The sequence below is a fragment of the Bactrocera tryoni genome, unplaced genomic scaffold, assembly GCF_016617805.1.
Source record: "Bactrocera tryoni isolate S06 unplaced genomic scaffold, CSIRO_BtryS06_freeze2 scaffold_7, whole genome shotgun sequence".
In the NCBI taxonomy this organism is placed as follows: domain Eukaryota; kingdom Metazoa; phylum Arthropoda; class Insecta; order Diptera; family Tephritidae; genus Bactrocera; species Bactrocera tryoni.
Genome location: NW_024396366.1, coordinates 13,067,969 through 13,078,011, shown reverse-complemented (window position 1 = coordinate 13,078,011; position 10,043 = coordinate 13,067,969).

The window sequence follows — 10,043 nt, the reverse complement described above, 5'->3', positions numbered from 1 at the left end:
GGTGTCTTTTTAAGCTTGCTTCCGCAATTATAGAGCTATTTATTGCGTTTTACTGAAGTTAGAATTTTCATAAATGCCGGCTAGTGAATTCGCAATGGATATGACGTAAAAATTAATGTGCAATAATATATTTTGATGAAAATCTTAAAAATATTCAATAAGTTTTGACAACAAATTTCCGGGTACTTGGCAACTCTTACTGGAATTGCCGAAATGAACTTTCAAATTTTTAGTTATGATATTAAAACGGCCGAAAATGCCGACTCGTTCATAGATGGGGGGTGTCACACCCCCCCCTCGCGACTCCCCTGATGGTAATATATTATGTTTTTAGGATATTACGATAATATTCCATATATGTATATAGCATACTAGGAGCGACCCGCCCCGGCTTCGCACGGATGCAATGCTGATGCTAAAGACATTACAGAAAAACTGTGAACATTGCAGTGGATGTTGTTACATACACATAGCGGCTTCGCACGGGCACTCAACATGACATTTACACAAATATTCACAATTTTTTGCGTCGAATTTAAAAAAAAAATATGAAATTTAATTCTTATATATTATTTAAGATTTTTTTGTACTTTTTTCATTGTTTTATATTTTTTTTGTTTTTGTTTTTGTATTTTTTATTAGTGCTTTTTATATTTTTTTACGTTTTAATTTTTTTGTTTAATACGTTTCTTTTGTTTGTTTTTTCTCAATATCAGGTTTTTTTGTTTGTATTTTTAATTATTGCAAAGAGGTCATAATCCCAAAAGAAAAACCTTTTATTGTGTTAGAGCTTCCCTATGAACTATATTTGATGTTTTTTTATTCTGTGGCAACAAAATAAATTGATTTTCAGGGGCTCCGACCCGCGATAGTCCAACATACATTAGACCGTGAGTAAAACATTTCTTTCGCAGGTCGATCCCTACTAATTCGAAGGTTTGACCTTGGGACTTGTTAATCGTTAATGCGAAAGATGTTTTTACCGGAAATTGAAGCCGTTTAAATGGGATTGGCAGATCAGTCGGGATCATCGGTATCCTCGGTATATGAGCCAGTTGACCAGCTGCTGGGCCAGTAATAATAGTTGCTACAATTAAATTGTCCTTTAACTCTGTAATAAGCAGCCTCGTCCCATTACACATGTTTGGAGGGCTTAAATTTCTTAAAAGCATTATTGGGATTCCGATTTTTAGCGACAACTCATGTGGTGGCAGTCCAGAAGGGTTCAACGAATTTAAAAATTCCTGTGGATAATGGACTGCGTCTTCGATATTAGTCACATTGTCGATTGATTTGTATGTTTTAATTTGGTCGGGGACTTTTTGAACTATTAGATTGTTTATTTCATTAACAGTATCATTCTTAGGAGACACTATAGCCCTAGAACATAGCCAATGAAAGTCCTTTTGGTGCAAATTCTCGATATCAGGGTATATAGCATCTATTAAGTTTTCCAAATTATGGAGTATTTGACCTAGGGACTCATTCAGAAGAATGTCACAATGATCGCTTAAATTTGGAGTGGGAAAAATTCCTTCTCCAAGTTTTAGCAGTTGTTGAGGGAAATTGCTATCAGTGATTCCATGAACATGAGCTCTCATATTCGTTCGTAATTTCAATGTTTCAATTGAAGCCCAAAAGGGTGACGATTTCAAGCATGCCTTGATGATATCTGCTCGCGTACCTCTGTTAATAACGGGGAGAGTTTGTCGAAAATCTCCCGCAAAAACAAAAGTAATCCCGCCCATGACTGCAGAGGAGTTCCTTAGATCCTGTAAGGTTCTGTGGCTCATCGTGCATTCGTCCCACATAATCAATGAGGCGTCTTGTAGTAATTTACCAACAGGCCCATTTTTGCGGACAGAACATGTAGATTGTTGCTCAAGATTTACGGATAGCGGAAGTTTAAAAGTAGAATGAGCAGTTTTTCCATCCGTCAAGAGAGTTGCAGCAATTCCTGAGGAAGCAACTGCTATTGCTATCTTCCCCGATTCTCTTATCTTAGCAAGTATCAAATTAGCAAGAAACGTCTTTCCTTTTCCACCAGGTGCATCCAAAAGAAAACTTTTCTTTTGTCATTAATGACGCTATTGACTATAGTTTCAAAAGCATCTCTTTGATCTGGGACTAATTTTGGTAGGTTTTCATTAACAAAAGCGGTCAAATTATGTGTATCATAGCGATTAGTCATTGTCTCTGCTCCATTATTTTCTGTACGAACTGAACATTGTAATCCAAAGTCCCTTAGGCTTTTGTCATTTAATTGCATCAGTTTATTTTCTATTTGTATCAGACCTTGGTTGTAAATTTCCGCATTGTATGGTAAGGTGAAGTTTAGATTTTTCTGTCTGATTCTGTGTCTAATATCTTCACATAAATTGTCTTTGAAAATGTCCCATAATTTTAATGGTTCCGATGGCTGACAAAATAAAAGTATGACTACAAACAATTCTCTCAGTTGTTGTGAACATTGAGAAAGCATGGCTTCTCTCAGAGTATTTTCCCAATGGTCATCGTTTTCTAGAAAACCTCTAGCACGGCAAGCAGCTTGATATGTTTCTTTGAGAACTCCGTCAACGGTTTTCAAGTACTGGAATGAGGTTGGGCCCCGTACGTGATGTAGCAACATCCTAAGATAGAAACACTCGGATTGAGAAGGATGGACACAGTAGACTCTGCCTAAAGCTGCATCTTTTTTTATTCCTGGATGGCCAACTACGTTCTCACCACGCTTCCTTCTTGTGAACTTATTATTGGCCCATGTATAGTATTGCGGGACTTCGTGGTATAGAAGTGTTTTTGCGAATTCATCTTCATTACATAGCTCAAAAAAAGCCAGCAAAGATTTTTACGTGGATTTTGGGCCACTTGTTCTGCCGTTTCTGCGGTAAAATACACCCTTTGGCCATTTTCTGAGCGAACAGCTAACTGCAAGACTGTAGGATGTCGCTCGTGGATCGGAAATTCCAATATTCGCCAGGCAGCTTCGGAAGTACTTATGTAGCGGTCATTCACATAGTTTTCCACTTCATCATTTGGGTTTCTGACGCCAGATCCGATCCTTTATTTATGTATTTACAAATGTATTTGATGGCTTGAACTGAGTGAAAGTACTCAACATTTATGTGAGCATTGAACGTCCTGCACAAAAGTGGAGAATAAGGGACAATCCAGCTGTTATCTATAGTGAAATTACTGCCTCTGATATTGAGCGACGCGCTCTGACCTGCATTTGCGGCATCACGACGACGATATACTGGATATCCGTCATCTCCGGTTTGAGTTTCGTTGACCAAACGTCGCGGGTATTTTTTTGTGCAAATTCCGTTTTTCATACATGGTGCTGTTAAGTTATGTTCTCCGCATGGTCCGTGCACCATATTTTTTTAGTTACGATATCGTACAATATTGGATCGTTTTGTTGGTTGGGAAGTTTCGCAACTATGACCCTATCAATTTCGTCTGGTTGGATTTTTGTCTCTAGCCAAAACAGCATATGACAGTGTGGTAAACCTCGCTTCTGCCACTCCACACTCACCATGTAACATTTCACTTTGCCGAATATTTCATCTTTGTTGAATAATTTTATGAATTTCTTCATTTTTAAGTGAAACACCCTTGAAATGATGTCATGACGATCGAAAGATCGCTGACCAGGTAGTAGTTCCGCTTTAATTTCAGGCCATTCAGGATTGCACGTAAACGTGACAAAGAAGTCTGGTCTCCCATAGTTTCGGACATACGTCATCGCGTCTTGTGTTTTTTCATGCAGGTAACGTGGAGAACCTGTAAATGAAGATGGTAAGATTACGCGCTGACCGATATTTGATGGGTCAACATTTCCGTCTTGATTTAAAGCGTCTCTGAGATGAATGTATTCTTCAGCCCTTAGTCTCTGTTGGTTACGACATATGTAATTCAATCGTTCCGATATCATTTTTGCCATCATATCGACAATATATTGGCTAAATAAGTCCCTCTAATAATGTAATGGATTAAAACTGTTTGCTCTAACCATCAACCTGAATGCATAAAATTGCATGCACGTCACAGTTTTGTTACGCGCTGTACCTTCCTGTGGAATGGTTAAATAATAACCGTCTTCTCCTTTAACGAACATTAAAGGATACTGTAGTGGATCATATGATCGATGTAACTCGGATACCCTTTTAAGTTGACCGTCTCTTCCGTGCAGCACTATGTCTCTGGGGCCTTTTTCTTCGTCAACCAAGAGAACAGCTACCTCGTTTACAGCTGGAGAATTGTATCTACCCGGGTGAGCAGTCTGCGGTGGGCGGTTGGAAAGAATAATTAGCTTTAAATTATCCGAAGAGTTGCGTTCAATATTTTTGTTTAAAGCTTCGTATATATACGTTGTGGCTTTTCAGTGCTGTCTGTAGTTCATTAATTAAATCTATTTTTAGCGTTGGAGCTATGTTTGCCCTCAACGATAGCTGATCTGCGTCTGAAATAAAATATATCTGTAAGCATTGTGGATTTTGGCCTGATGGTGGTAAAAGGCTACCAATAAGATGATATACCTGGCCCTCTATTTTGAGAGTTGGCATAAAATTACCTTCTCTTATTTCTTTGGCGCCAAACGAAGTCATTTGAAAAAGGCTATTGTACTTACGGATGTTGGTTAGGAAATGTCTAGAGAGCGAATAATTATTTGTCAAAAGATGTTTTATTGGCTGTGGTGGTTCTTGAATATTGGGGATAATAACTTTTCCAGAAGCACAACACATATCTACCATAAGTTTCATCGACCCATTTTTTGGCAGAACACTTAGGGCAAATCTTATTCATGTCGCCGATTTGGACGGAAGACTGTTGAGCATAATCAATCTGTGGATCGTATTTAAAAGCCGATCTGTTACTGTGAGCTACAACTCGATTGCGAACTCTAGCTCTTGAAGTCTGTTGTCGTTCTCTCTGGTCTTGAAGGCGTTGGGAACGCTCAGAGCTTGATTCCCTAGTGCGGGATTGTATACTTCTGAAATTTTGCTCTTCAAGCCGCTGCAAACGCTCAGTACTTGACTCTCGCGCGTGCACATGAGAAGTTCTTAAATTTTGTTCAGCTAGGCGCTGCGAACGCTCAAGACTGGACTCCCGCGCGCGTCTTTGAGAGGTTCTCATGTTTTGCTCAGCGAGCCGTTGCGAACGCTCGGTACTCAACTCTCTGGCACGCGATTGCGCCACATATTCTCTCTGACTTAAAAGACGATTTTCAGTTTCAGATGGAGATTCTTTATATCGACATATTTTTGTGGCCCTGGCATGGGAATTATTTCTAGAAAGTTGAGATCTTGATCTTTTGGGCATTTTTTTTTAAATGATAAAAGAAAAAAACGCCTTTAAACTAATCTTTGAGGTTCTTACAACTACCTACTATAACAACATACAAAACTACAACCTATTTATTAAAATTAAATCATAAAACTTATTCAATTCATTTCTTAGGATAACTAAATGTACAATATCTGTGCTATATATATGGGTCTAGATCTGAAAAGAACTTTTTGAATGGGTTTAGTTACCTACTAAACGAAGTATTATCAAGCGACAAAATCTTATCAAGCGACAATTTTTTTTAATTCCGCACACGACCATTCAGTAGGGAGCCGACCGCGCGAGTGATCTTAACCAAAGAATGTATAATAAAACTGCATATACATATAATATATATGAACATTATTGCAACATTGAGATCAACATTCTCATTGAAATCAATATTCTCATTTCTCTCTCCTATTCTTATTTTGGCGCAATTTCACACCAATTTATTACTTTTTAACCATTTCCAATTATTACAACAGTTTTAGCCGTTAAAAATTAACCAATTCAAAGCATACCCTCTTTCATTGGATTTTGGCATATGCATAATCATTGAAATCATTCTCATTTCTCCTATTCTTATTTTGGCGCAATTTCACCCAATCCAGGGCATTGAATTTTTGCATACATATTGACATTGATATTTTTCATGTTCTTTATTAATGTGGTGTAGTTTGTCGTGTTCCTTCATAAAGTGGTGGAAAATTTGGGTAGAGGAGTATATATCGCTTTTATTGTACGTATACCACAATAAATTCTCTACTTCCAAAGTTGGCTTTGGTGCTGTGTGCTTAGCTGATCAACATTTTGCACCTCCAAATATTTTGTTCGGGTTCAAAGGGTATATATTTTTTGACTTTTTTGTTTTTTATTTCATTTTATTTTATTTCCATTTTAATTACTATTTATTTGATTATTTGCCCTATAATTATTTTTTTGTAATACACATTATTCAAATTTTCCCTTATGCGCATATCAAAGAACATCTGCGTGGGCAATTTCTATAGAGTAGTACCCTTATAGTGTGGTGTAGTTTCTCTGATACATTTTCTGTTCTCATGTTCCTTTATATCGTGGTGCACGCAATTGGCAAGTTCCCTTATAGAGCGGTAAACATTGGCTTGCTTCCCCTTTTGAATGGTGTGTTCCTTCATACTGTTCGAAATTTTTTCGATTACTCTTCGAAATTTTTTTGATGTTCCCTAATGTCAAATAACATTTTAGCACAGCTAACATTTGCTCCTTCTTATTATTATACATTCTTTGTCTTAACCCTGACGCCTACAACTCTACAAGGCATAGTTCGCCGCCGAGCGACTTTTAAAAATTTTTAACTCGTGATATCTTTTGAATGGAATGTCAGAATCTAATAATTCAAAAAGTTATATAAAGGTTTGGAAGCGATCTTAAATAATAAATCATTTATTTCGATAAGGATCAATACTAAGGTATAAATAAAGAGCCTTTTCAAATAATGGTATTTTAATTAATTTTTTTTATATAAAATCGCTTATTGTGACAAAACTATAATAGTTAGAGGTATGATGTCGTTTTTTGTAGATAATGATAAGTTCTACAAAATTGTAGTATATCACTTTATTATATCTTCAATCGTTTTCGCAGCATTCGCGATTAAAGAAAGTTGTTTGGTATTTTTTTACATTATCGGAGTTTTGGTAAGGAACCCTATTTTTTTTTTTTGACTAAATATAGCCTATGTCACTCAGGGATAGTATAGCTTTCCAACGGTGAAAGAATTTTTCAAATCGGTTCAGTAGTTTCGGAGCCTATTCGAAACAAACAAACAAAAAAACAAACTTTCCTCTTTATAATATTAGTATAGATATACATATGTACATGCATACGAAATTATATAATATTATCAAAGATAAGGAATGTTTAAAAAGTAGCTCATTTGCCCATTAACTACAAATATTACCATTAAAATAGCATGATTTAATAATAATGTTATCAATTTTGAATGAATTCACAAAAATTCGCAAAATTATATTCATATCAATTGATATGATAGCATGTAAAAGTATAAAAATATAAGCCAAAAGGCCAACATGCGTCTGTAAAAGCAATGTATATTTCTGAGCATAATTTTCATTCAATGCTCAGCTCTGTTCACTCATTTCTGTTAAAATTTCTCCTGCCTAGCCAAAAGTTGTGAAATCCACTAATAGAAAATTCATGGCTCTTGACAGTTCACACGCTTGTCCGTAGTTCACACGCTTCTCTATATTATACGTTCTCTGATTGAACCTTCTCTATAATACACGTTCTCTGATACTACTATACAGTATACTACTACCAGAGAACGTATATTTATAGAGAAGGTTCACGATGTCAAAAATTTAGGGATATTTCAATTTTGGGATATTTACTGTATTGGATGATTGCATTTCACAGAAAATTATTAGCGCGTATCACCACTTACTTCAGGGGACACGAAAATAGCAGAATTGAGCATTTTCAGTGTTAAATGAGAAAAATAATAATTCCAATGTTAACCCATTTATAACCAAGGAGTCAAAAAATAAGTTTATTTAAAATTTTCAGTTTTTTATTGATTTATACCATCGCAGAGATGAACAAAAAAAAAATTTTTTTTTTTTTTCTTACATATACGAAAATTTTGCTGTACCCACACGAGTACAATGGTCAAAAGTGTATAAAATATTTATGAGTGGGCTATTTTAAAACAGTCGCGTTCCACGCACAAAGCAGTACCACATAGCTCGCAAATCCACCTGATTCGTTTATGGCAGACAATATTTTATTATTGTGGTCGTATTTGATCTTGAAATATCCTCTTGCTTGTTTTTGGAAATATTTTTTTGGATTCAAAGGACATTTTTTAGTTCTATTTTCTCTCGTTGCTCCTACGGCTTTATCAAACAGTGTCTCAAATACCTCAACGGGACTTCTACCATCCAAATCCATTTTCATCTTATTTTCTATATATGTATATAGTAGTCGAATCCATTGTCAAGTTGCATGCTTCGTTGTTCCAAATAGGGCTTACAGAACGTATTTCAGCACCCATTCTTTGTAGCTGGGCAAGCGGTATTTCATCTTCGCTGTCAAAGTTTATGCTGTTATTGAATACTTCAACGCATCCAGCAACGTCGCCAGGCAAGTTTATTTCATTTATGTTATCTTCATCACCTTCCTCTTCGTCAGTATTGACATCGACATCAGGAGGAATCATAACGATATCGACGTCATCTGCCTCATCATCATCCGCGATGTCAGCTAAAGCCTGTGAAAGTTGTTTATATCTCTTTCCATAAAAACACGAAGTGGAAATAGCCATCCTAACCAAAAGATACAATTTTTTATTTCACCTACACATTTTGCTATTGTACCTAAGCGGGTACACAACTTTCAAAAGGCACATACCTCAAATAAGAATAGGTTTCTCAAATGTTTTTTTTTTGTAAAATTGATCTCTTTAGTCTTATCTCACACAACACACAATTTTAAAACTAACAATTCACAGATAATAGCTCATCAACCGCAAAATAATGACTAAAGACACAAAATCACACAATATGAAAAAACCGCACAGAAGTTGACGCCACAAAAAGTGCCGTTATGAATTCGCGTAAAGCGAATGTATTTTTTTTGTTGTTTCTAGGAATAAAACTACGCATTTGATCAAATACTTAGCATTGAGTTACGCCACATGCCTAAACTTGACTGATTTTCTGTACACAAGCGAGTACAATGGTTGTAAATGGGTTAAGGAATGTACGCTTACAGATTCGCATATTTACTATGCGCAATACATACTTATATTTGTTATGAAAGCACATAAGTATGTACATATGTATATATTTTAAAATTGAGCTATTTTATGATGAATTCCATAAAATCTTTGCAACTATATATTTCAATAAGATTTGTATTACTACCTAAATATGCATTCTATATATGTAGGTTTGGTACGACATACATAAGTATGTATATTTATATACTTAAATAAATATTTGCTTTGGTCAATAAACTTTTCGATATCATCTTAAAAGATCAAGCGGTCGCACATTTGTCCATATATAATTATGTGTGCATGTAAACAAATATAAAAGAACCATACGCATAATGTTTGTAAATTTGTCTACATGCAACAAATGTACTTATGTAAATATGGACAACCAATGGCGAAGCTCATATTTTTTGCTTGTTGGTGTTGTTGGTAGAAAATCCGAGCTGTGCCGAAAACATAAACGAACGATCGCCAATTGCCACTGCTTCCCTTGCCGCTGTACCAGCTTCGCCTACAAATCAGCGTAGCTATGTATGTTTGTGTGTGAGCTTGCATAGATGTCGACGCAGATTTTTGCAAGCCGCGTAACAATATTTTGTACATTCCTTGACAAATACAGTCAATCCCGGTTATGTCAATCAAAGATACAGATTTTTGTGGTTTGTTAAAAAAAAATTTAATATGGCACATAAGCGAGTGCGGATACTTAATCGAGTGGTACTTAAAACAATAATTTCTATGTGTATTAAAAAAAAAAACCGTGAGATGCAGCAAGATATAGGCAGTTAAAACTGATGGTTTTTTATTTTAAGCGGAGTACTACTTAACCGGGATCCACTGTACACATAAATCAGAGGATTATTGAATACTTTGACACATTTCTTGACTTGAAAATCGACAAATAAACTATGTTGTCAATTTTATTATAATA